Genomic DNA, 25,753 nt, shown 5'->3' with positions numbered 1-25,753 from the left:
CACTTGCGTGAAAGATGAGCAAACCACTGCATTTGGTGATGTAGCTGGTGGTTTTGCGAAGTATTTGGCAGCCTTTGCACATGTGGAAGACTTCCTTGGCACTGAAAGTCTGCTGCGCAGTATGACACCGGGGGCACTGTTTTTTGATGGTGATTTGTGCACCTACTATGTCCGATTGAAGATGTTTCAAGGACTTCAGAGATTCAAAGGTGTCTTCACTGCTTGAAACTTCAATTGATGTGTTCAGCTTGTGGATTGTGGTCTGTCGAGTTTTGGTTAAAGAGATGCGTCCATTAAAATCTCTTGTGGAGAGATTTGTAAAAGTGTATGAGTCACCTGGTTTGATCATTGAAATCTGGGAATCCCACAAAGACAGCTGGATCTTCCCTGTTGCATCTCCAATACAGCAGTTCAGCACTTCACAGGGTGTGTCTCTAATGTTGACTGTGGTTGATGAAGCATCAACACTGCAAACTGCAGCTTCCAGTGTGCTCACCTACAAGAATATATAGAATCAAGTGTTCAGGTGCACTCAGACTTGGTTACACACAAATTATTTATTTAAAAAGTTATAGCTTTTAGATTAGTTAAATCAACGATTGCCATGCTAATTATGAACTATAGCTGCATCTGAATTTATGTGAACCTTTTAGAATCTTTTATATTTCTGACTAAATTTGACATAACTAGATTGTTCACAAGTTCCAAACATGTATAAAGAGAAAAAGTAAGCAAACGGGAGAAAAATTAGACTTGTTAATTTATTTACTACTCTTATTTTATGATCTTTTGAATTCATGAGTGGTTTTGTGGACAAGGTCAGAGTGAGCAGGTTGATGCAATTAAAATGTTCACTGGAAGTACTGTACAAAAAGCATGATATTTATTAGAGATATAACAAGACCTTAAAAAAAAGAAAATTAGTTTAGATATATATTATAAAGTCATAAACAAGATGTAATATTTCCTATGCCAATCCATTAGAGCATAGGGCCCAGTATGCTTCCTACTTGCAGCCACAATATCCCCGTTGAATCCTACACCTCAACACTAAAGTTGCTGCAGCTGTTTCTGAGCCGATCAGCGACCAGCTACCCTTAACTATGGTTACTCATTGAGCCCAGCTCATGAGTAGCCAAACAACCCACTGCATCACTAGATACTTTTAGGACTTGTCTGAAAATCTGACAAAGGTCAAATTCATGCAGAAATATAGGGAAAAAAGGTTCAAGCACAATTGTATTAAGGTGAAAATGAGATACTTACAAATTGTCTTGTGCCCAGAGATTTGACATCAGCAACTTTTGAGGCAAGATGTCCTTTTGGGGGCTTACTAGCAAATTGCAGCTTAGTAACCTCAATCACTGTGCGTTTTGTGCACTGTATGTCATACCCCTGATGTTCTCTAAAGCCTAAAATGTAAATAGATTCAATGAGCTTTCAGCAGTAAACATGATGTTTTAAACTATAACAAGTCATCATTTACAAGTTCTTAAACTGTATCAGTCAGCATCAAGGACACATAACATTTATACACATCAGAAACAATAACCTCTCATAGGTTTTTATTGAGATTCCAGAATATTGTATGGGTGGCAGATATTAGGGCTGCTGTACACTACGTTACAAATTTTATGATACAGGAATAACATGAACTCAATATTTTTATCAGTGCATTAGGCATTTTTATAAATTTCAAAGTGTGGTTTGTAATTGGTACTTACTTAGTACTTTAGTTGCATTTTTCAGTCTAACCGGGGTACACCATTTCCAAGCCGTTGCCATACTATCGTGTTTCTCAAGTGAGAAACACACGATATGGTGGTATTCGTCTCTAGCAACCTGAAACACGGCGTCGAAATATTTGTTGTTTCTGGCTGAGGTTTTTATCGGGGACACTGTATGTAACCTGATATTTGTTCATCTCCTTCATCTGTTTTTCTCCTCTTAGGTTCCATGTTTTGTTCAAGAAAACTGCTTACAGGGTACAATTATCTGACCAAAAACATGAATCAATCTTACAACTTAGGAACAACCAGCATAGGCACAAAGACATTGTTCCCACTGCATTTATAAGACTTTTCCGGTGACGTCACCAATGAGCCTTTTAATCGGTTACACCTGTGTACGCTTAAGCAGGATCCTTAACACTAGAACTACCAGGGGGGGGGGGTGAACTGTGTTGACTGATAAAGCTCTGACAGTCACAGAAGGCACAGACTTTCAGGAGTTTAGTTCAGGGCAACTGTCTCAACAAATAAAAAATATTTTGGTACTTTGGCAGTTTTCTCAGCTGCTGATAATAATGACAATTATTATTATAATCTTTCAGAAATATGATGAAATAATACTTGTTTATTTAGAATACACACAATAAAGAATTATTTAAGCATTTTAGTTTATATTTGTTGATCTAATGCAGTATTATTTGATGTGAAACCTACAAAAACCTTGAGAAATATAAATAAATAAATCAGTTAAGTAAAACTGCTCAAAAATAGTATTTTATCTTAATTTGAGTCATATTTACTTGTCAAGAAAAAAAATTGCCAATGGGGTGAGATATTTTGACTTAAAACAAGACAAAATGTCCTGATAATATTCTTTTACTTTGGGTTTTAAAAAGTTTAAGTAAAAATGTCCTTTTTACAAGTAGCTGAGGGTTGTTTTTTTGTATAAATTTATGTAAAAATATCTTTACCTATTGGCAGTTTTTCAAAAGACAAAAACTACTTAAAAAAATAATGGTTAAAAAATCTGAACTTTAGCTATTTTGACCAATCATCAGTGAGAAAACAATCCAAAATTAGTACAAAGGAGGCAGACTTGAGATGTTTTGGAATTATAGATCAAATAATGTCTTTGTGTCAGTTTTAGAATAAAGAGAAAGATGACTGCAGATATAGGAAAACTTGTTAATAAAGTGCATGAACTTTATATAATAAACTGCACCAAAGTAAATAGCTTATCTGGCTACATGCTGAGTGAAATAAAATAGAATAAACCTTTCTCACTATAGTACAATATTACAAATATACACAATGGAGGTAACTGAGATGGGTTCTATATTTATTTAAAAAATGTTGTTGTTGCAGCCATTAGGTGGAAATATGCCAGTACCAGGTAACAGTGAACAGGGATGAGTGTGATGGGTGATAACGATTATGTGTGTATCAAAGGTGATTGCTCTAAGACTGCAAGGGAAGCTCAGCTTCCCCTAAAATGTCAAAAATGATTCAGAATCAGCTTCTTATCACTGGTAAAGACGCGGCTTTCCTCTCAATCATTCGCGCAGATTCACAGCGATTTAAACAGTGAGGACGCTGAGCGTCCACAGAGTTTAATAACAAAGCAGCGAAGTGCAGCAAAACGAGATGAGTCATTGGATAAATGCTGGGCTTTGTCCCGCCCATCGGACGCTCAGCGTCTCTGGGGGTCTATGGGGCAGTGGGCTGGCCTCGGCTGGCCCGGACGCTCAGCTTCTGCATGATGATTGGATGATCTGTCTGAGGCTGAATCCCTTTTTGATTGACAGCGAAATGAGCGAATCAGCGATCCTTTGGTTTAAAAAAAATAAAATAAAATAAAATAAAAAAAAATCAAACTGAAAGGAAAAAGATGAATCACCAAACTTATCTTTTTGAAAAACAGGACAAAGCATGATATTACTTTAGCCAAATATTTCACACAATTTTCTTCAGATGACATTTGTGTAAAGTGTTACTCCTTGAATTAAATAGTTACAGTATTGATTTTTTTATCGTATTGATGAATTTTTTAACATTTTTTCATGATTTTTTTTGTTTATTGAATTTTAACCAATTAACCTCTTCATATGGCTTTTATTATGTAAGTAATATTCAGTCAAGTATTGCTCTGCAGGAAGTTAAATTCTCTTTCTGATGAGAATTCATTGAGGTAGGGTGTGTGTGTGTGTCAGAGTGGTCTGATTGACAGGGTGTTTATGTAATTTTCTTTCAGGTTAGTCCATTTAAGTCACTAGGAGGTTGAACTGTAACAAGAATGAAGTTATGTAGTTGTTGTGGATTGTTAGTGTGATTTTTATCTGCATACTCGATTTCAGGAGTTGATTTTTTTTGTTAGAAAATAGCGGAAAAGTATTACTCTTTTGTCATGAATATGGTCTAAAATGTACTAGAGACAACGATGCAAAATTTCGTTTATTCACCAACATCTTATTCGGTCTTTTCGTTCCACCTTAAATGGCGCAGTAATTGCATGTTGACGCCAGTAGGTGGCAAAATAACCACTTCAATACGTGGAAAATAAATACACATTTGGCTTAATTCCTAAGTCTTTATCTCTTTATTGTTATGCACTCTCAGCTATCTAAGTCAGTCTCTTCTAAGTAGCATTTTACCTTCACCAAACAGGAAAACTATTTTATTCTGATTTACCTAGCAGTTTAATTCTGATGTTTACTCGGGTTTCTAAAATGGTTGTGTCCCTTTAAATGCCAGACGTGTTGGAAGGCGGCAGCTTCAGCTTGATTGGCTGTAGAGCGAAGCAGACTTCCTCAAATCCCCTACTATGTTTAAATGGTGTTAGTGGGAGAAAGGCGGCCAGTGAAAGAAATCTAAGCTTTGAAATCTAAGCCAGTGAAAGAAATCTAAGCATGTTTATTGTCTTGATTGTTATTTGTTAAGATTGTGGCTGCTAAATAAAATCCTTTGAATCGTTTCTCGCAGTGTGTGGGTTCGTTAAGCACTGAAACCTAATGCATGCTTCTGAAGCATGGGTATGTTTGTCCCTCCTCCTTGGATGCACATAACTTGGCTCCTGATTGGTGTACAGAAATGATTGTCATGTGGCCACATTTATTTTTATTTTAATATTACTAAAAAATTGGCCAAAATTTGGTAAACAATGTGAATAATTTTTCAAGTTGCACAATACTTTAAACTTGGATTCATTTATATATGAAATACAAATTAATTGTACATTTGGAAAACAAAATACATCTGAGGAAGGGTAGAGTATGAAATTGTATTAACTATGCTTAAATGGCTTTCAAATGTGTTTGTATTGCTTGAATACATGTATTAAATAGGGCGCAGCAGGTAGTGTCGCAGTCACACAGCTCCAGGGGCCTGGAGGTTGTGGGTTCGATTCCCGCTCTGGGTGACTGTCTGTGAGGAGTTGGTGTGTTCTCCCCGTGTCCGCGTGGGTTTCCTCCGGGTGCTCCGGTTTCCTCCCACAGTCCAAAAACACACGTTGCAGGTGGATTGGCGACTCGAAAGTGTCCGTAGGTATGAGTGTGTGAGTGAATGTGTGTGTGTGTCTGTGTTGCCCTGTGAAGGACTGGCGTCCCCTCCAGGGTGTATTCCTGCCTTGCGCCCGGTGATTCCAGGTAGGCTCTGGACCCCCCGCGACCCTAAATTGGATAAGCGGTTACAGATAATGGATGGATGGATGGATGGATGTATTAAATAAAAACAGTAAAGGGTGTGTTGGAATGACTGTCCTACATTTAAATGTTGAATGATGTCATTATTTCTTACGCAGAGTCCTTGGTTGGTCTTGTCAGGCTGGGAAGATCAGATTCTTTTATTTCTGTAATTTGGAGTACACTCAGAAAAAAAGGTATGGTACAATATTGTACAAAATTGGTAACTAAAAGTACAAACTGTGTAAATGTACATTTAAAGGTACAACAGTGTTTTACAGTCCAGTTTTGTTCTTTAAAGATACATTAAATTGTCTTCTCTAGAAGATGAGATTTTTGTAATCTGTCATTATAGAATTGTCATATAAAAACATAAGTCCTGGAGATGAAATAGCGTGTAATGAAATCAACACCATGTTCAAATCTTGGAGCTTAGTAGTAAAATTGCACAAAAGACAAATGGAAGCAAAAATTCTAAGTTAAAAAAAAATTATACAGAAAACATAATGGTTGCCCAGTCTGACACAGCTAGCTTAGTAGTTCAGCTACCCCTGGGCAATTTTGCATTGTGAGGTGAACTTTTAGCCAAAGCATTGTAAAATATAATATTTTACTCATTATGGTTAGACTGAGAAACAAAGCATGAAACTTTCCACCCAAACCTGATTACCTTTTAATGTTGGTTGTTATTTTTGATTTGCATGTTGGCAAACAAAAGTAAATAAAACTAAATATAGTTATTTGTATTATTTTTGTAGATGCCCCGGACAAAGTCATCCTTGCGGTCAGCAGCAGCCAAGAAGAGGCTGGCAGGCAGAAGTGATAGTGTTTCTGTCAGTCACTTCACTACTAACGATCAGGCTGCTGTTCCTTTCACTCTCTGTCCAACTGACAGTGTTCCAGACAATGACTACCCTACTACAGACCAGACTGCTACTCTTTTCACTCTCTCTGCCGAGGTTTTGACTTATCCTCCTATCAAAAAGGCTCTGACTGAGGTTTTGCCATCTCATGAAAAAAAAGCTTCAAATCACTCTAAGCAGAACCGGCTTGAAAACCGGGGCATAAGCACTGGCATAAGCACTGGCATAAGCACTGGCAAAAACTCTGAATGTTGCAATAAAAACCTTGTGTATTCACCTGTATCTGCTGAATATCCTCAGATTTTGAGATTGAGAGGCTCTTTCCATCAAGGATACCAAAAGTTCAGCAAAAATTCTAATAAACAATGTGTTGCTATCAGTGTTACAGCCATAATGATGTCTACACTAAAAAATGTGCTGACCTGGACCACAAGAGACCTTGATGACGTGTTGCTCTATGGAGACAGATTCTACAGTAATATTAGAGATGCAGGTATGATTCATGATACTTCAGGATACTTGTTTGTTCGAGATTTGCCTACAGAACATGCACTACATGGACATACGTTTGAACTGAATTGCAGTGAAGAAATGTTTACTGGGCTGTTTGGTGTTACTGAATATGGAGATATGCAGGAAGTGTTTACATCTCATGATGATGCATTAGTAAAAGTGTTATCACTATTTGATGCTTGTTTATTTACTGTGAAAGTGAATACATGTGCTATCATCAAACAGAATTCATGGTATGTGGTTATAGACTCCCATGCACGAAATATTAATGGACAGGTGGATGGAGATTCGGGTAAAAGCTTAGTAGCCTATCATTCTAACATTGAGTCTCTGTTAAACCATGTCACAATCTTGGTTCTGTCACTACAAGCGGAGTCACAGCAGTTTGAGGTTACTGGTGTTACTGTATATATAAGGGACAGAAGGGCAGTGCAAGAAGACATGGAAAGTAATTGTTCAGAGGTCCCTGGAGTCCAAACGACTGTCACCCATATGATGCAGGAAATTACACTCGCTGGTTCAATGATTTGCAGCATGCCAATTTTATCTAGTGATGCCATTGATTGCCAATACAGATCAAGTGATTCTGAGGAACAATCTGTAATAAATTGCGTGAGTGAAATAACTTATGGAGTAGAACACATGGATACGATTGCAGAAGAATCAGTCAGTAGTGAAAGTGACATCATGTTGGTTGGGCAGACACTAAGTGAAATCTTCAAGTTCAGTCCTCTGAAAGTGCAGCAACAAAAACGTCTTTGTATAAAACTGGATGTTTCATTCTGTGAGGATAATCATAGGGTTTTAAGTGTACCAGTTTTGTTGAGTGCTCCTTGTAAAACACAAGCTATCACAGGTGATGGTAACTGCTTTTTCAGATCACTTGCATTTGCAATTAGTGGCTGTGAAAAAGAGCACAGGAAAGTCCGACGTGCTGTGACCACACATATGGAGAGAAATGAGTCCAGGTACATAAATTGTCTCAGACAGGGTTATTCTACTGTTGCTAATTATATTGCTACATCACGAATGAAATACGTGGGAACCTGGGCCACTGAGGTAGAAATCCAAGCTGCAGCTGATGTTCTTGGTATGGATATTTTTACATACAGTAGAAATAGGTGGCTAAAATATTCAGCATGCAACAGTAACAGTCAGGATGCTGGTATATATCTTCAACATTGTAGTGAGTCTCATTATGAAGTAGTCACATGTGTTAAAGTGAATCATGGAGAAACCTGTGCTGCACTGTGCTTACATGACCATGATGTGGAAAAAATTTCAAACTATGTCCTGTCGTTATGAAATTCAGAAACGGAAAAAAAAAAGGAGGAAATTATTCACAAAAGTTTGAAACGGTATTATGATGATGAAAACTATAGAGACCGTGTGAAAAGAAGGAGCAACTCTGAATACACAAATAATGTGCAATGTAAAGAGCAAAGGAAACAACTCAGCATTAACAAATATGCCAGTGACATTGAACACAAGGAACGTGTCAAGCGTTAATAAATATGCCAGTGACAGAGAACACAGGGAACATGTCAAACAGTCAAGCATTAACAAATATGCCAGTGACAGTGAACACAGGGAACATGTCAAACAGTCAAGTGTTAACAAATATGCCAGTGACAGTGAACACAGGGAACATGTCAAACAGTCAAGTGTTAACAAATATGCCAACGACAGTGAACACAGGGAACATGTCAAACAGTCAAGTGTTAACAAATATGCCAGTGACAGTGAACACAGGGAACGTGTCAAACAGTCAAGTGTTAACAAATATGCCAACGACAGTGAACACAGGGAACATGTCAAACAGTCAAGTGTTAACAAATATGCCAACGACAGTGAACACAGGGAACATGTCAAACAGTCAAGTGTTAACAAATATGCCAATGACAGTGAACACAGGGAACATGTCAAACAGTCAAGTGTTAACAAATATGCCAACGACAGTGAACACAGGGAACATGTCAAACAGTCAAGTGTTAACAAATATGCCAACGACAGTGAACACAGGGAACATGTCAAACAGTCAAGTGTTAACAAATATGCCAACGACAGTGAACACAGGGAACATGTCAAACAGTCAAGTGTTAACAAATATGCCAACGACAGTGAACACAGGGAACATGTCAAACAGTCAAGTGTTAACAAATATGCCAATGACAGTGAACACAGGGAACATGTCAAACAGTCAAGTGTTAACAAATATGCCAATGACAGTGAACACAGGGAACGTGTCAAACAGTCAAGCGTTAATAAATATGCCACAAATGAAAGTTACAGAGAGGCTTTAAAAAAACAGTGTTTTGAAGAATATCATATGAACATGGTACATCAAGCAGCTAAGAAACTAAGGAGTACTGAGAGGTATGAAACAGACAGTAGTTATGCTAATGCAACTAAAATCAGAAGTATAGAAAGAAGAAAAGCAGAAAAAAAAATAAAAAAAAGCATTAACTATGTCATTGAAGGTTTCAGGAAGGAAATATCTAGCGGTCCAGAATATGTGTGTTCAGTTTGTCATCGACTGCTTTTTAAACATCAAGTTATAAAGTGCAGAAAAGAACAATATGTGAAAAAAGCAGAGATGGTTGCAGCCATAGCAGAAAAATGTATTACTGATACATACTTGCATACATGCAATGATGCATGTATTGATGACTGCAGTAAGAAAATTGGAATTGCTGGATCAATGTGGATTTGCTACACATGTCACAGAAAGATTATTAATGGTAAAATGCCAGAAGAAAGTGTTCTAAACAATCTTGCCCTGGACCCAGTTCCTCCTGCATTGCAGAATCTAAATTCACTTGAACAACATCTGATTGGGATGAACATTCCATTCATGAGAATAGTGTCTTTACCCAAAGGTGGGCAAAATGGTGTCCATGGTCCTGTTGTTTGTGTTCCATCAAACATTAAAGATGTAACAGAAATTCTGCCAAGATCACATAATGATGACCTTATGATCCGTATAAAACTAAAGAGGAAATTGACTTACAAGGGTCACTATGAATATAAATTTGTGAATCCAGACAAAATAAGGAATGCATTGCTATATCTAAAAGAGCATAACAAATTTTACAAAGATGTGCAGTTTAATAATGATTGGATTAATCCACTAAGTAAAATTGAAGATGAGCCACAAAAGCAAGCTGTTGCATGTCTGCAGAATGGAGATAAGGAAGACACTGAAGAGAATAATGAAGCTGAAGATGTACATTTTGATGATACATTGCATGACAGACAGCAGCATGGCATGTTTTTAGACACATGCTTATAACTTGTTGATATTGCTCAAGAGATGCTGGATCAGCACTTTGATGGAATAATGTCTGTGGCACCTGCAGAAGGTAATAATCCAATAAGGCTTTTGAATGATAACTCAAATGAGGCTAAATGTTTTCCGGTTCTTTTTCCGAAAGGCACGGGTATTTTTCATGATCACAGAACAGAGAAACTGACACTGTCCAGGTATTTGAACACAAGAATACTCAATGCTGATGGACGTTTTGCCAAAAACTTGGACTATATATTTTATGGTCAATATTTGTCTGAATTAAATCAAATTGTGTCAAGTACATCAATTGCTTTGCGCAAAGGCTACAGTGGAGGCATTAGACCTGGTATTACATCAGATATGCTGAAAAATAAAGAGTTTGTGCAAGAGATTTTGAATTATGATGATGTGAATTATGAATTATGATGAAAACCTACGTGGTTTTGCTCCTTTTCCTCTGCTGATCTCAGGTGGCCTGAATTTATGGAAAGCATTCTTAAACATGATGGAATAGAAACATCAGTTGATCAGCTGGATTGGTCAGAACGATGTGCACTGTTAAGAAGTAATCCTGTGACAGCAGCAAGATTGTTCGATCATCGATTCAAATGCTTCCTGAAAGATGTGATTATGTCTGAAGCACAACCTATTGGAAAAATCTTGGAATTTTTCTACAGAATTGAGTTTCAGCAGCGAGGTTCACCTCATGTTCATTGTTTGTTTTGGGTTGAAAATGCACCTCAAGTTGACAAAAGTGATGATGATGAAGTTGTAGCCTTTGTTGATCAGTATGTGACATGTGAAATGCCATCAGAGGATGACAAAGAAATGTATGAAATTGTGTCCAGTGTACAACGACACAGCAAAAGGCATTCAAAATCATGTAAGAAAAAAAAAGGAACACCTTGTAGATTCAAATTCCCACGTCCATCGAGCAGCAGGACATTTATCACCAGACACAAAACTGAAACCAATGAAAAAGACATTGAAGGAAAAGGTGATAATTCTCAGGAATCAGTGACAGTTCATGCCATTACTTCAATGGAAAGAGAAGTAGCTGAAGCTATTGTGAAGAAAGTAAAGGAAGCCTTATTAAACACTGAGGCCAACTTTCAAACTGTTGATGATTTGTTTGCTTCAATTGATATAAATCAAGAAATGTTTGAAGCTGCATACACAAGAATGTCCAAGAAAACAACTTTTGTTCTCAAATGAAAACCATGTGAAGTCTGGGTAAACCAATATAACAAAGATCTTTTACGTTGTTGGAATGCAAATATGGACATTCAGTTTGTAATTGATGCATATTCTTGCATTGTGTACATCATCTCTTACATTTCCAAAGCAGAGAGATGGGACTGCTGTTGGCACATACTCAGAAAGAAGCTACAGAACAAGGCAATCTTGATGCCAAACAAGCTTTACGGAAAATTGGAAGTGTTTTTCTGCATAATCGCGAAGTGTCTGCTCAGGAAAGTGTGTATCGTCTTACTAACATGAACCTCAAACAGGCATCTCGCAAAGTGCTTTTTATTCCAACTGGAGATAATATTGTAAGAATGAGTCTACCACTTCATAAAATCCAAACTTCAGCAGAACATGGTGAAGAGAGTAATGACAACATTTGGATGAACAGCATCACAGACAGATACAAGTGTAGACCATATACAGAAGAATGTATTGAAATGTGTTTGGCAACATTTGCATCAGAATATAGGATACTGTCCAAATCAGAGAGCTCATCTTGCGATGCCATAAAATTGGACAGAGGATTAGGTCATGTAAGGAAAAGGACACGGACAGGTGCTGCTGTTTTGCGATATGCTCGGTTTTCACCTACAAAGCATCCTGAAAAGCATTATCAAAGTATTCTGCAGCTTTTTTTACCCCATTATTTGGATAATCAGTTGAAACCACCTACTTTCAATATTTATGAGGATTTTTACAAGACTGGCTTTGTGAAATATTCTCAGGAACAATGTTCAGTGAAAACAATTGTAGACTTCAATATGTCGTTGTTCGAGAAAGATGCTGACACCATAGATGAGGCTGAAGAGCATTTAAAAAGAAATGGGTTGATGGAAGATGCGTGGGCACAGATCTGTCCAGAAAGTGAACGTGAACGTTTGGAGTGTGTAGGCATGAAAGAGACAACTGAAAGAGAAAACATATTTTTTGCTGGTGACATACCTGACCTACTACCAAATGAACCTCGCTGTGTTGTGACAAAGGAAGAAGCAATGTATGTGCTTCGTTCACTAAATGAACAACAGAAGGAAATATTTTATAAAATCCGAGACTGGTGTTTACAAAAGATACTAGGTGCAAATCCAGAACCTTTTCATGTGTTTCTTTCTGGTCCAGCAGGTGTAGGAAAATCCATGTTGATCAAAGCAATATATTATGAATCATGTCGCATACTATCTTGATTGTCAGAGAATCCAGATGAAACTCATGTCCTGTTGACAGCTCCAACTGGTGTCAGTGCATTCAACACTGATGCTGAAACAATTCACAACTGCTTCTCCATTGGAACTGATGTAAAGTTGCCATATCAGCCACTAGGAGATGAAAAAATTCCCTACGAGCTAAGATGGGAAATTTGCAAATAGTAATAATTGATGAAATTTCAATGGTTGATCACAAACTATTGGCATATGTACATGGAAGACTGAGACAGATCAAGCAACCAGGTGATTATTCTGCGTTTGGAAAGGCTTCTGTAATTGCAGTTGGAGATTTCTATCAAATTGCTCCGGTGAAAGGAAAAAGTCTGTATAATGAGTCTAACTATGTTAATCTGTGGCAAAATAACTTTGTTCTGGCTGAGCTCACATGCATTATGAGACAAAAAGATATGGAGTTTGCACAGTTACTCAGTCGGTTAAGAACACACAAAATACATGATAAATTGCTGGAAGAAGACATTAACATGCTGAAACAATGTGAAACAGGTGATGAACTGGATGATACTGCTCTTTATATTTATGCAACAAATGCTGAAGTGGATGTTCATAACACAAATATGTTGGAAATACTATGCTCCAACACTATCACCATTCAGGCTAAGGACTTTGAGAAGGTTGCTAAAACAGGTCGGCTTGAAAAAAATGAAGGGGCATCATGTTAACATTTCCCATTCATCTCTGTCTGAATCACTAATTATTAGAGTAAATGCTCGTGTTATGCTGATTAAAAACATTGATGTGGCCGATGGACTTGTAAACGGTGCATTTGGTACAGTAGCTGAAGTGTGTTTTGATGCTGAAAATGACTTTCCATCAAAGATATATGTGACATTTGAGAATGAAAGAACAGGTAGAAAGCTCAGAGCAAAAAGTCCATGCTTAAAACCAGGCCTTGAAAAAGCAACTCCAATCAAGCCAGAAGAAGAAAGAGTGACAAAAAGTGGTGGAATGCGACGTCAGTTTCCTCTGAAATTAGCTTGGGCTTGCACTGTTCACAAAGTACAGGGTCTTACTGTGGAAAAGTGTGTTGTTTCATTAAAAAACATATTTACAGCAGGACAAGCATATGTGGCCTTAAGCCGTGTTACTTTTATGGGAGGACTGAAAATAAAAGATTTCAAAGAAAGTGCCATTTATGCAAAACGATATATTGAGCTCTCATTACAAAGCATGCCTCTTTTTATTGAGCCAGTGAAAGAAGTACGACCATCCTTATCATCGTGTAAGATTCTCCTACACAATGTTGAAGGGCTAATATCTCATGTGGAAGACCTAAGACACGACAAAAGATATATGGACGCTGATATTATTTGTGTTACGGAAACTTGGCTGAAGTCAGATTACTGCATCGATGATATACAACTGTCTGAATTTTCATTTCACAGTAAACCAAGATCTCTGTCATATGAAAGAAGTCAACCCATGTTTCATGAGCTGAAGGATCAACAGCATGGTGGTGTTGGTGTGTATTATAAACATCATACTTATTGTAGTATTGTTGATTTACCTTTTATTAACATAGAATGCTTGCAATTTATTATATGTCAGATTAATACAATAGCAGCAGTTTTGTACCGACCTCCTTCCTACAATGTGACAGTGTTTCAAAATAATCTCATGAATCTGATTAGTCATATGGACAGTTATTCTGGAGGAAAAATTATCATGGGTGATTTCAATGAAAATGTTTTTGTGACAAATACAATTAGTGATATTATGCAGCTTCATGGATTTACACAGGTTGTGAAAGAAGCCACCACTGACAATGGAACTTTAATTGATCATATATATGTTAAAGGTGTGTGCATGGAGGATATCAGAATTTCTGTTGTGCCAACATATTTCAGTTGTCATAACTGCGTGGTACTGAACCATTTTTATTAATGTTCAATTTCAAGCTTGTCAACAGCGACAAAGTTGAAGGACCTTCATCTAATTTGGATTAAATGTATTGAGCAAGCAAGGCATGGGAATGAGAACTGTCCACCATTTGTGGAATGGGGGATACGTCTGCGTGGGATGAAGGTCTGATTGAGGTGCCAATGCTCAGAATCTCTGAAATTTAAAATGAGAGAGTGAATCAGCTATTGGATTGGAATGGCCAGGGATGTGAGTAGCCTTTAAAATGAATTGGTGCATAACTGAATTCCAAACGAGACGGCGGAGAAGGAACATGAGTGGAAGTGACTTTGAACGCCCTGTAGTGTATGTTGTGTATAGACTGTAGTGTTTATATATATATATATATATATATATATATATATATATATTGTATTTGTAGCGTTATTCTAACTTCTTCTAACTCTTCTGAGTAATGACGTTTTAACTAATGATAATAATTGTTATTGTTATGATCCATACTCCATTACATTCCCCCCTTTTTTCAGTTTTATGGTCCGGCAGGGAGCATGGAACTGAAAAGAACTTTTGCTGTGGAGGAAGGTGAGATCAGCAAGCATATTCAAACACATGCACCGCAAATGGGTGCATATGGAGTGTTGATGTTTGCATGCTGAAGGAATTCTAATTAAAGTGTGTTTGAAATAGAACCAAGCTATACCAAAGGTCAAAAGATATCCTAATCCTACCAGTGTAACTAGTAAGGTGTGTGGAGTGGACCATGCATGGGTGACAGGCTGAACTGGCCATAGGGGTTGAGACGACAGCTCTCTAAGAGTGTTATCAATAGGGGTTAGATCAATGACTTGGGTTCCCTCATATTCTAGGCGAGTTAGTGTTTTAGTATCTAGCTCGATGGTGTGTTTGGAGAAGAACCCTGAGATTTCTATGTCGCTCTTATATTGGTCAGGGTTCAGTTGATACAGGGCCAGGTCTCCTACATGTAGGATTGCGTTTACGGGGACGTCTACCCAGAAAGTCTGGCTAGGAAGGGGTACCCTTTCTGAGGTGTCATGTTGATCATAGATTAGTAGGGCCTCTCTAAAGGGGGTGTTAACCAACCAACGGTTTCCAACAATCTCAGCTTGGTTACTAGTTACCAAACGTCGGGGTGTGACGACTACCGGACATTGTGTATTACTCATCATAGGCTTAAAGCCACAAATCCCATTTGCGCTGTCACGAATAAAAGGTTTGCTAGGGCACAAGTAGTGGATGTCTTTAGTGAGTGTGCACATAAGCAAGTTGGGTACCAGATATAGGTCAGGGTTATCGTCTTGGTATGCTACAAGAGATGTTGTCTTTACACGAACACAGGCAGAATCTTGCCAGAAGCCAACGTTGACAACATCTTTCAAACGGTAGATGTTTTCAGGCACCATTATGGGAAGGTTAATGATGAATGCTAATTCTGTGTCTTGAGGATTGACATAAATTGGGATGGCGCTACCTAAGGTATAGGCTAGGTGGGCTTGGAGATCAGTAACTTCTCGAGTTGCTGTAGACAAAATCTCCTGTACTAAGGATAGAGGCACCAGATAGGGAGGAATTCACCCCATGGCTAAGCTATCCACAGAGGAACTGATTTCTTGTAGCATATCAGACAATAGCATATTCACAATCTGGATGTGGGCAAGGTCAAGTTGCACTACTGAAAGCATAGAGTTAACCGTCTGGAGCGTTTTGTTCAAAGCGACACTGTGAGCATTGAGTACTACGACTAATGTTTGGAATATCAGCTTGCAATTCTCCTATATTGACGGCGGACGTTCAGAGTAGCGATCCCACAGTTGCAGCTGCCATTAGCAATCCGCCTATGAAACATTTAGACCGTTTGTTAAAACCATTTAGTTCTGATTGCGTTACGGTAAACTTTTGTAGCTGGTGGAGCATATGAGTTACGTCAGCTTCGGCATGGCTGATAGCTTCCTCAGTCCATCTAACTCCATTCCGGCCAGTCTACAAGGTAGTTATCGGTAGGTTTTTACTACACGCTTCGGCGGGATTCAACCGTTCGAATACTCTCTGGGTATGGAGGCAGCAATTAGTGATTAGCAGTCCTGGCTGGTCTTTCAGTATTATTCCGGAGTCAGGACCCGGTTCAATCACTTCAGGGAGCACGGCGGTTCCTAGGGAGCCGACGATCAGGAGAATGAGCAGCGGGGCCATCCTACCGGGAGAGATGCTCATGGTTTGATTTAGGGTATTTACGGCGAGTTGTTTTAGACAAGTTTATAAAACTTTTCACTATACCCCCCTTTTGATAAAATTTTCCTAGGTTAAACACTCTACAATAATTGACGATGAGGGACTAGGGTCTTGCACCCTGAGTGTCCTCAGTCTGGTTAGAAGCTTGTTGCCTGCTAAAGAGTGAGAGGAAAATGGGAAAAGGGATAGAAGAACTTAACACAAGCGTTAGTATCCCCTACAAGTCCCATGGGGGTTGTGTGTGGTCTGATTTGGTTGCGGTGGACCCACTTGAGTTCGGTACTGCCCCGAACTTTGTTTATCTTGATCCTGTAAACAACGGGGGGAACGCTCTACCTGACCTGAGCTTTGAGGATGGTAGCTAATGTGAAGGCTGGCTTTTACTCCTAAGAGTTGCCAGAGCTGCTGCATGACCTCTGCTGTGAAATGTGTCCCTCTGTCAGAGTCGACACGGCTGGGTAGGCCAAACCGTGAGAAGACATGGTTCATCAGTAAGTATGCAGTGGTTAGCACTGTGTCAGTCAGTGCGGGGAGGCATTCTACCCATTTAGTGAATGCACACGTGACTGTGAGGAAGTACTTGTTACCTCTTACTGTTCGAGTGAGTGGTCCAACCCAGTCTATCTGGAGGTTTGACCAAGAGAAGGATAACCCTTTCTTTTGCAAGGGGGCTCTATGAAGAGGATTTGAGGGTTGAAATTGGCAACATACCAGACAGCCTTTAATGTAATCAGCCACATCTTTTACCATGTGGGGCCAATATGCCACCTGCCGGAGCGCATGGTGTGTTGCTTTGACCCATTTGTGTCCCGCAGATGGGGAGTCATGGGCGTGCATCAGCATCACCCCCCTGTGGCACTGAGGAACCACGAACGCAGGTGAAGTGTGCGAGTCAGTGGCATGAACAAGCAAGCCTTTGACAACTTGGAGGGACGTTCTGGCACCGTATAGGTCTTTAAGGCCTGGTATGGTGTCAAGATCTTGGGCTGAGATGGGACATGTAGATGGGTCAGAGACATGGCTAAGCATTTTAGAAATAGATGGGTCTCGAGCTTGGAGAGTAACTAAGTCAGCGTCAGAAAAAGCAGGGTTAATAGAGACAATGGTAGTTTTAGCATTGTCAGGCGATGCCTTCATTACAGTTTGAGACCGTGTAATAGCTAAGACTTCAATGTCGGGCAGGTTTGGATAAAGGGAGGGATCAAATGTCCATGATGTGCCTTCGCGGGCCCCTTGTTTGGCTAAGCTATCTGCTAGGTCATTGAATTCTTTGTCATCTCCCGGGACTCGGGAGTGACCCCTCACTTTCTTCCAGTAGATCTGCAGGTCATGTGTGTCTACCAAGTGTTCACACGCCGCGGAAAGCTCTTTGTGTTTGACTGGCTTTTTGTTTGACGTGGTGTAGTTGTTGGTTTTCCACAGTTTCAAGTGGCATGTGAAGCTTAGGCGCGCATAGTTGGAGTCTGTGCCGATCACCAACGTTTTTACGCTTTTCTGGACTGCAGACTGAATTGTGATGAGAATTCCTGCTATTTCAGCATATTGGGAGGACGGAGCACCCAATTTGAACCTTAGGGGTTCGTGAGGCCATCCGTTTATTCCGACAATACCCACCCCTGCCATTAGGGTGTGTTCTCGGTGGAATGAACAACCATCTACATATGCAGTGCCAAGGTCTTTGCATGTGTTAGGGTCGAAATAGTGGTGGTTAGCCACGGTAGGTAAGAGGGTTTCTGGAGCTTGTGGCACTTGGGAAGGAATGTCTCCTTCACATCGCCTGCAGGAAGCAAGGCCTGTGCCTAGGGGGCTCTTGTAGTTTTGTGCGTAACGTACCTCCAAATCAAAGCTTTGGAGAGCCATTAGCCAGGAGGCTACTCGAGCGTTAGTTACTACACCCTCTCGAATTCGTTGGTTGTTCAGGAAAGTGACTGGCTGATGATGAGTTTCAATAATCACCTTCTGAACACCTAGGTAGTTGGAGAAATGTTTGACTGCCCACACTGTTGCTAGTAGTGTTTTTTCGCAGTCACTGTATTTGTTTTCAGCAGCCAGGATAGTTTTACTAGCACAGGCTATGACACGTTTGTCTCTGTCATGTAATTGATACAGACCGGAGCTGAGACAGTGGTCAGAGAACCCTAATTCTAGGTAGAATTCTTTGCTACTGTCAGGGTAGGCAAGGCATGGGGCTGTGCACAGTTTCGATTTCAGTGCCTGCATGGCTTGTTCCTGGGCTTCGCCCCAGGTGAATGGAGTATCCTTTTTTAGTAGGTCATAAAGTGGATGAGCTAGATCCGCATAGTTTTCTATGAACTGGCGTGAGTAGTTGCATACTCCTAAGAAACTGCGGAGTTCCTTAAGATTGGTGGGTGCTGCGAGGTCTGTTACCCCTTGCACTCGAGTCACTTGTGGTTCAACACCATCAGTGCTTACGAGCAGACCGACGTAATTGACCTTTGTTCTGCACCACTGACATTTGGAGAGTGATATTTTCGCACCTGCTGTTGTGAGCTGGTCAAGAACATGATCAATCTCGTCAATGTGTGCCTGTAGGGAGTGGTTACGCATGAGTATGTCGTCCACATATATGAGGGTGCCTCGCTCGCGGGCATCAGGGCATGCTTTGTTCAAGAAAATGTTGAACTCTGCTGGAGAGTTGGCATACCCAAAGGGGCACCGAGTGAATGTGTACTGTCGGTTTGCAAAGGTGAAAGCTAGCTTGTGTTGGTCTTCTGCTTGCACCAGGATGGACCAGAAGCCAGAGGCTACATCGATGGTGGAAAAGTATTTAGCTTTTTGGACCGAGGGAAGTTCTTGCTCTAATTGTCATCGGCCACCGAGACCAGGGAACCTGTTGATTTAGTTTCCGATAGTCGATGGTCAGGCGCCATTTACCATTGGGTTTTATGACAGGCCATAATGGTGCCGAGTACATGCTGTTGCATGGTCGAATTATGCCCTTTTCCAGCAGGTCATCAACGATTTCTTGTACCGGTTCACAGGATGCCAACAAAATTTTGTATTGGCGTGAGTTTCTCACATTCTTCTTCGCTTTGGAGGGCATTGGCCTCCTTTAGAATTTGTTTGACTTGGATCAGAAATTCAGAATCAGAGAGTTCTTTCGAATTGCGTGAATTTGAAGTGTCTTCTCCCGCTTCGGGAAGAAGAGATGGTTCCCAGGAGGATTCCGGAGATGAATCTAAAGAAAGAACCATGACCGTCATTTGATCATCGTCAGCGAGATCTATTCTGCAAATGGCGTCTTTACCCATGTCCAGAGCTGAGAACAGAGCAACAGCTCGTGTCGGATGAGTAGAACACCTTTGATTCTGGATGATCAAAAAGCAGGGTTTCAGGCATTGGTCCTATAATCGGGATTCGCAACTCCAAGTCATGGAATTTCGTACTGACCAACCAACCCAGAGGAGATGAATGAGGAATTGTCAAGGGTTGAATGGTTTCATTTTGTACGAACAGATAGGTGGATCTGGCTCGTGTTTCCACCAAAGGTGTGGCTTCGAGGGTGAGCCCTAGTTCAAAGAACTGAGGTGACGGTTGGAAAAGTGCATGCGCGTGGCTTAAGTGTTGGCCAGGTCGCATGACCAAACGGATGGGTACATTTGCGGTGTTTGCAGGTACCACAAGTGAACCTTGGGTAGTAACCTGACATACCTCGGGAATAGTTTGTCCTGACCCTAAGTTGCTGGGATCTGAGGACCAGGTTTCTGTTGGAACATCAGTCAAGGACCACAGCACACTATTGAGGGTGTCTACGTGGACATCGAGGCGCACCAAGAAGTCACTTCCAATGTAAGTATCATACGGCAAGTTAGGGACGACCAAGAAATAATGGGTGAGTACCCTTTTGTTCCACTGGATGGTTAGAGCACAAATTCCCTCAGTGGGTGACATTACTTTTGATGTCAGGTCGAGAGGAAAGCAACAAGGACTGCTCACCAAAGGAATATTTGGTTGAGTGAGGCGCAGGGTGTCAAAGAGGGTTTGGCTTATGGCGGACTTGTCAGTCCACAGAGCCAGAAATACATTGTCCACATGATGGCCCTGCATTGTGAGACCATTCACAATGGGAAGGCCGGGAGTGTCTGTTGTGGCCGGCTTAGTGAAAGTACACAGAAATGTGCTCCGCTGTTCTAACATGGCATTAGGGGGCCAGGAAGAGACTGCAGTCTCTGGTGTGGCCGCCATGGGCTCAGTTTCCTCTTCCTCAAAGTGAGGGATCTGACTTGGTGGATCTCCTATTGATTCAGGCCGGATTTCAAGACGGCAACACTGAGCTTCCCGGTGGTGTGGGCTGCAGATGGGCAAAGGCTCACGCACTTGTGCCCAGATTTTTGACCTTTTGAAGTCAATCAGTGGTTCGAAGTGATTAAGGAGATCTTTGCCAATGAGGAAGGGAATTGTTCCAACAGGAGACACATGAACTGGATGCACTAAAGTCATTGGTCCAATGGCAAAGTGTATTAGTGCCATAGATTGCCATAGATTGGGTAAACATGTGTAAGTTGTTTCTTAAAATGTTCTGGGAACATTACCTTAACCTTATTTACACCAGTAATTTAACATTCTAGGAATGCTCTCTTGGAACGTTCTTAGAACTTTGCAAAATTATGTTCTGAGAACATTCCCATGATGTTCTGTTTTGGTTGCTTTGGAATGTTCCCTCAACAATAATCTGTACAATTTGCTTAATATTAAAGTTAGGATAACATTCCCAGAATATGATTGCAACTTCACTTGCACTGACAATTTTACATTCTAGGAACATTATCTTCGAATTTTTTGATTATGTGCAATGTAAAAAGCATCCATCCATCCATCCATTATCTGTAACTGCTTATCCAATTTAGGGTCGCGGGGGGTCCAGAGCCTACCTGGAATCATCGGGCGCAAGGCGGGAATACACCCTGGAGGGGACGCCAGTCCTTCACAGGGCAACACAAACACACACACATTCACTCACACACTCACACCTACGGACGCTTTCGAGTCGCCAATCCACCTGCAACGTGTGTTTTTGGACTGTGGGAGGAAACCGGAGCACCCGGAGGAAACCCACGCAGACACGGGGAGAACACACCAACTCCTCACAGACAGTCACCCGGAGCGGGAATCGAACCCACACCCTGAAAGTGAAAAGAAGTCTTTCCCCTGACCCCTCATCTTTCCCCCGACCCCTCATCTTTCCCCCGAATGCTACCTTAACATGATAAAGCTTTCTTGTTCTTTCTTATTCACTAATTGCAAGTTAGTAGAATGTATACACTATAACATCTTTTGTGCTCTGCAATGCAGAAATTATTTAGTTGTGTTTTTTTTTCACCTTGTGTCAGATACAAGAAACAGTCACCAGTGCAGTGTGAAATAATGGTCCTATTAACATTACATTAATTTTTCTCAGTATAGTTATGTGAATCCCCTTAACAGGCCTCAAACTTTCCTATTTGTAAAAAATAAGAAACCTTTCTCCAAATCACTCTGATTTATTGGTCTATTTCAATAATTAAACTAAGCTGATTCCCTGTGTCCACGTGGGTTTCCTCCGGGTGGCCCCCACAGTCAAAAAACACACGTTGGCGACTCAAAAGTGTCCGTAGGTGTGAGTGTGTGAGTGAATGTGTGTGTGTTGCGCCCCCTCCAGGGTGTATTCCCGCCTTGCGCCCAATGATTCCAGGTAGGCTCTGGACCCACCACGACCCTGAACTGGATTAGCGGTTACAGATAATGAATGAATGAATGAATGAATGAACTAAGCTGATATGATAAAGATATACTGAGGCAAAATCAGTGTAAGCTTAATGAATTTTAAAATGTTTATTATTATCATCAACATCGAAAACACAAACTTTTTAGGGGGTCTAACAGATTTATCAAGCATTTCTTTGTATTTATCAGTTTATATAAAGCATTGTTCCAATCTGCCCAAGCCATTTGGTGCAGCTAAAACAAAGCATTCTTGAAGTTATACTGCAGTTTTTAATGGATACCGCACTACACATCTATCTCTACAGACCTCATAAGCGAGTGAGACAGAGGGGGAGAAATAGAGGAGAGGGAAAAATGAAAGGTAGATTAAACTAGCTACCGTTACATTATGTTAGATAGGTTTTATAGTTAAAAACATTTAGAATGTTTCTTTCGGTGTGGCACATACTGCATAACAAATGGAGCCTGTTTAGATTCTACATAGAAGCTTTAAAATATTGCTGTCAAGGCTAATGTGTTCATTTTTAAAACAGATTAATCATATGACCAAATTTGACCCCAACTCACACATGTATTTGTTTTATTCCTCACCATATAAATTACTAGTATTTTAACTTGTGCCTTATCACAACCAGGCTGCAGACTATGTAACTGAATTTATGAAAATAAATAGTGTGTAAAATGTATTGTGTAGTGCATATATACTTCTTCACTATTTAATTAATTTTTGCTGCACCGGTTGGAGTGGGGGTGTGGGTGGGTTATGGAGGTATGTTTGGTGCAAAACCCCTGAGAACCTGTGAAAATGAAATTTGTAGTTGTAGAAAATAGTCACACATGTGTATCAGTAAATTTGTAGCCACAGAGCAAATCACTTCAGGAGTTGCAAACCTGTAAATTTTCTTCCTCTCCCACAAGTCCAGCTTGTTACACCTTCACAAATTATTCACTGCAGGTGCACAAGTCCAGTTCTACACACACAAGTACAATAAATATCATACACTCACAGTTGTGCTCCAGTTGGGGTGGTAAATATTAGTGATGTGTCGGTCGCGAACGAACCAGTTCAAAGAGCCGGCTCTTGTAAGTGAACGATGAGAGCCGGTTCCCGTCTAAGACCGAGCCATTTTTTTCTAAGGCTTGTCATTCAACCAATCAGAGAACAACAATCAAAGCTGAGACACTTAGTTTTTCTGAATGCCAATCTGCCTTCTAGGGCTGCAACAATTTATCGATTAAAATCGAGTGTTAAAATAGTTTGCAACTAATTTAATAATCGATTAGTTGGGTCTAAGTTATTATACACATAGGTACAGTTGCTACACGTGACGAACTCTGGAAGAAGGGTTTAAAAAATGGCGGAGGCGGTCACAGCAGAGGATAATGTTAGCACAAGCAGAGAGAAAAATGTACGACCCAAGTCATCAAAAGTATGGGAACACTTTACATTAACGCTTTCAAGGAACAGCGTTAGGTGCAACATGTGCACAGCTGATCTCGCATGGCACAGCAGCACAACATCACATCACTGCATGAGCACGGGAAAAGGAAGCCTGTTGGAGCTGTGTGTGAAAGAGATTAAGTATAGTAAGTTAATTCTACTTTTTCTCTCACTCAATGTTACTAGAGCCTGCTAGAGTAGTTAAACAACATTTGTTTTCTTAGTACATTGATATTACACTCGCGTTTAGCGAACAAGCCTTAGCATCTCCCGAGTTTTCTCTTCCACCTTAAATGTGTCAGCTCGACCAGCAGTTCCAAAACAGGCCGTAGTTTTAGTCAAGCTAATGTTAGCGACGTTAGTTTTTCTCTCACTCAATGTCACTAGAGCCTGCTAGAGTAGTTAAACAAGATGTCTGATTTTTAATAAATTTATATCACTCTTGTATTTAGCGAGTTTTCCGTTCCACCTTAAATGTGGCAGCAGTTAATTCAGAGTTAAAAAAAAAATCAATCCAAAATTTTATAAAATAATATATTTAAAGCCTTTTTCAAGGTCTTTTCTGACTGGCATTGCGTGTTAATGTTTGAGTATCACAGCCAAGTGTATATTACATTATAAACACTGTTAAATATTGATAAAAATAAAATTAATGTAACGGTTGGGTTAATTCTTCATGTAAACGCTAATTTTTAATAATGGTAGGTTGTGTGTTCCTTATACTATTACAACATTAGTTCTCTAAAATCTTAAATATCTTAACCATATCTGATCATGTGTTAGATGAAATTCCCTTTTATTCTCAGCACATGGCAGCATCACCCAATATCCATTTATATAATTTCAATTTGCCTGCATTTTAGATCAGTAGTTAACTTAAAAAAGATGCATGTTCATATCTACACTTTCTCTCTCACTTCAGATAAAAACAGTTTTGAAGAAGATCTGCACACTACAGCAAGCAGCTGTTCTCACTGATGGTATCCTGAATATGTTAGTAACAGACAGGAAACCAAATTTGGCTTGTCCTCCTTTTTATCCGATTAATAATCGATTAATCGAAAAAATAATCGACAGATTAATCGATTATCAAAATAATCATTAGTTGCAGCCCTACTGCCTTCCAAAAAATAGTAGAAGAAAATGTTAAATCAGTTAAATGTTTGTTGACAGTTGTGGTTGTTTTAATCACTACCGTTGAATGCTGCTGTTTTGCCCTTTGCAGAGTATTTGTTTATTTTATTACCCAGAAATGGATGATTATTTAATTTAATAAGCTATTTTGTAATACCTACATTTTGGGTTCCATTGGCTATATTTCAGAGTTTACAAGTGATCTTTTATTAAGGTGTTTAAATAAAAATCCAGTTATTTATACAATTCAATGTGTGAGTGCAATCAGTGAGTTATTACAAGACAAAACAATTGGCCATTTCAACACTATTTATTATTTTTAATATTGAACAATAATATTTTGTCCATATAGTCATGTAAAATGTAGGTAATATTGTTCTGTAAAAGTGGAAATAAGTGGTAAAACAAAGAGCCATTTAGGAGCCGAAAGAGCCGAAATTCCCATCACTAGTAAATATGGTGCAAAACACATTTGCACACACGTATAAAACTTGCACATTCTGCATAGTGCCACATACAAAAACATTTTTTCTTTTACCTCATGACTAATGCAGAGTTAGCTAGTGTGACAGCTAATGTTAACTAATGATAAATAGCCGTTAACTTATGTTTGCCCTCTTAAACTATATCAATTAGCTAAAATGTACTATATCCATGGGATTTATTTATAAAACGCTCTACAAACTGCACAAATCTAAACAAAAAAAAAACCAAAAACAAAAAAACATTATTTTATTCCTCACTTCTTATCTTATGGTACAGAGAGGGATGCTTAGGCCACAATCCTAAGATAATCACTCCCAACAC

The 25,753-nt window shown here is 39.6% G+C and overlaps 1 long non-coding RNA gene and 1 pseudogene across 1 annotated transcript; both read left to right on the top strand.

Annotated features, from left to right (window-relative positions):
* The first annotated feature begins 3,885 nt into the window (after nt 1-3,885).
* Nucleotides 3,886-6,863, top strand: LOC136693725 (uncharacterized). Its single transcript, XR_010802097.1, has 3 exons — nt 3,886-3,918; nt 5,527-5,604; nt 6,166-6,863. It is a non-coding gene; the product is annotated as an uncharacterized lncRNA (long non-coding RNA).
* A 2,255-nt stretch (nt 6,864-9,118) lies between these two features.
* LOC136694879 (uncharacterized) lies at nt 9,119-17,326 on the top strand (annotated as a pseudogene).
* The last annotated feature ends 8,427 nt before the right edge of the window (nt 17,327-25,753 follow it).

The sequence above is a fragment of the Hoplias malabaricus genome, chromosome 4 (genome assembly GCF_029633855.1).
Source record: "Hoplias malabaricus isolate fHopMal1 chromosome 4, fHopMal1.hap1, whole genome shotgun sequence".
Classification (NCBI taxonomy): Eukaryota; Metazoa; Chordata; class Actinopteri; order Characiformes; family Erythrinidae; genus Hoplias; species Hoplias malabaricus.
Note: the sequence above shows the minus strand (reverse complement) of the source record. Positions and strands in the feature narration are given on the sequence as shown.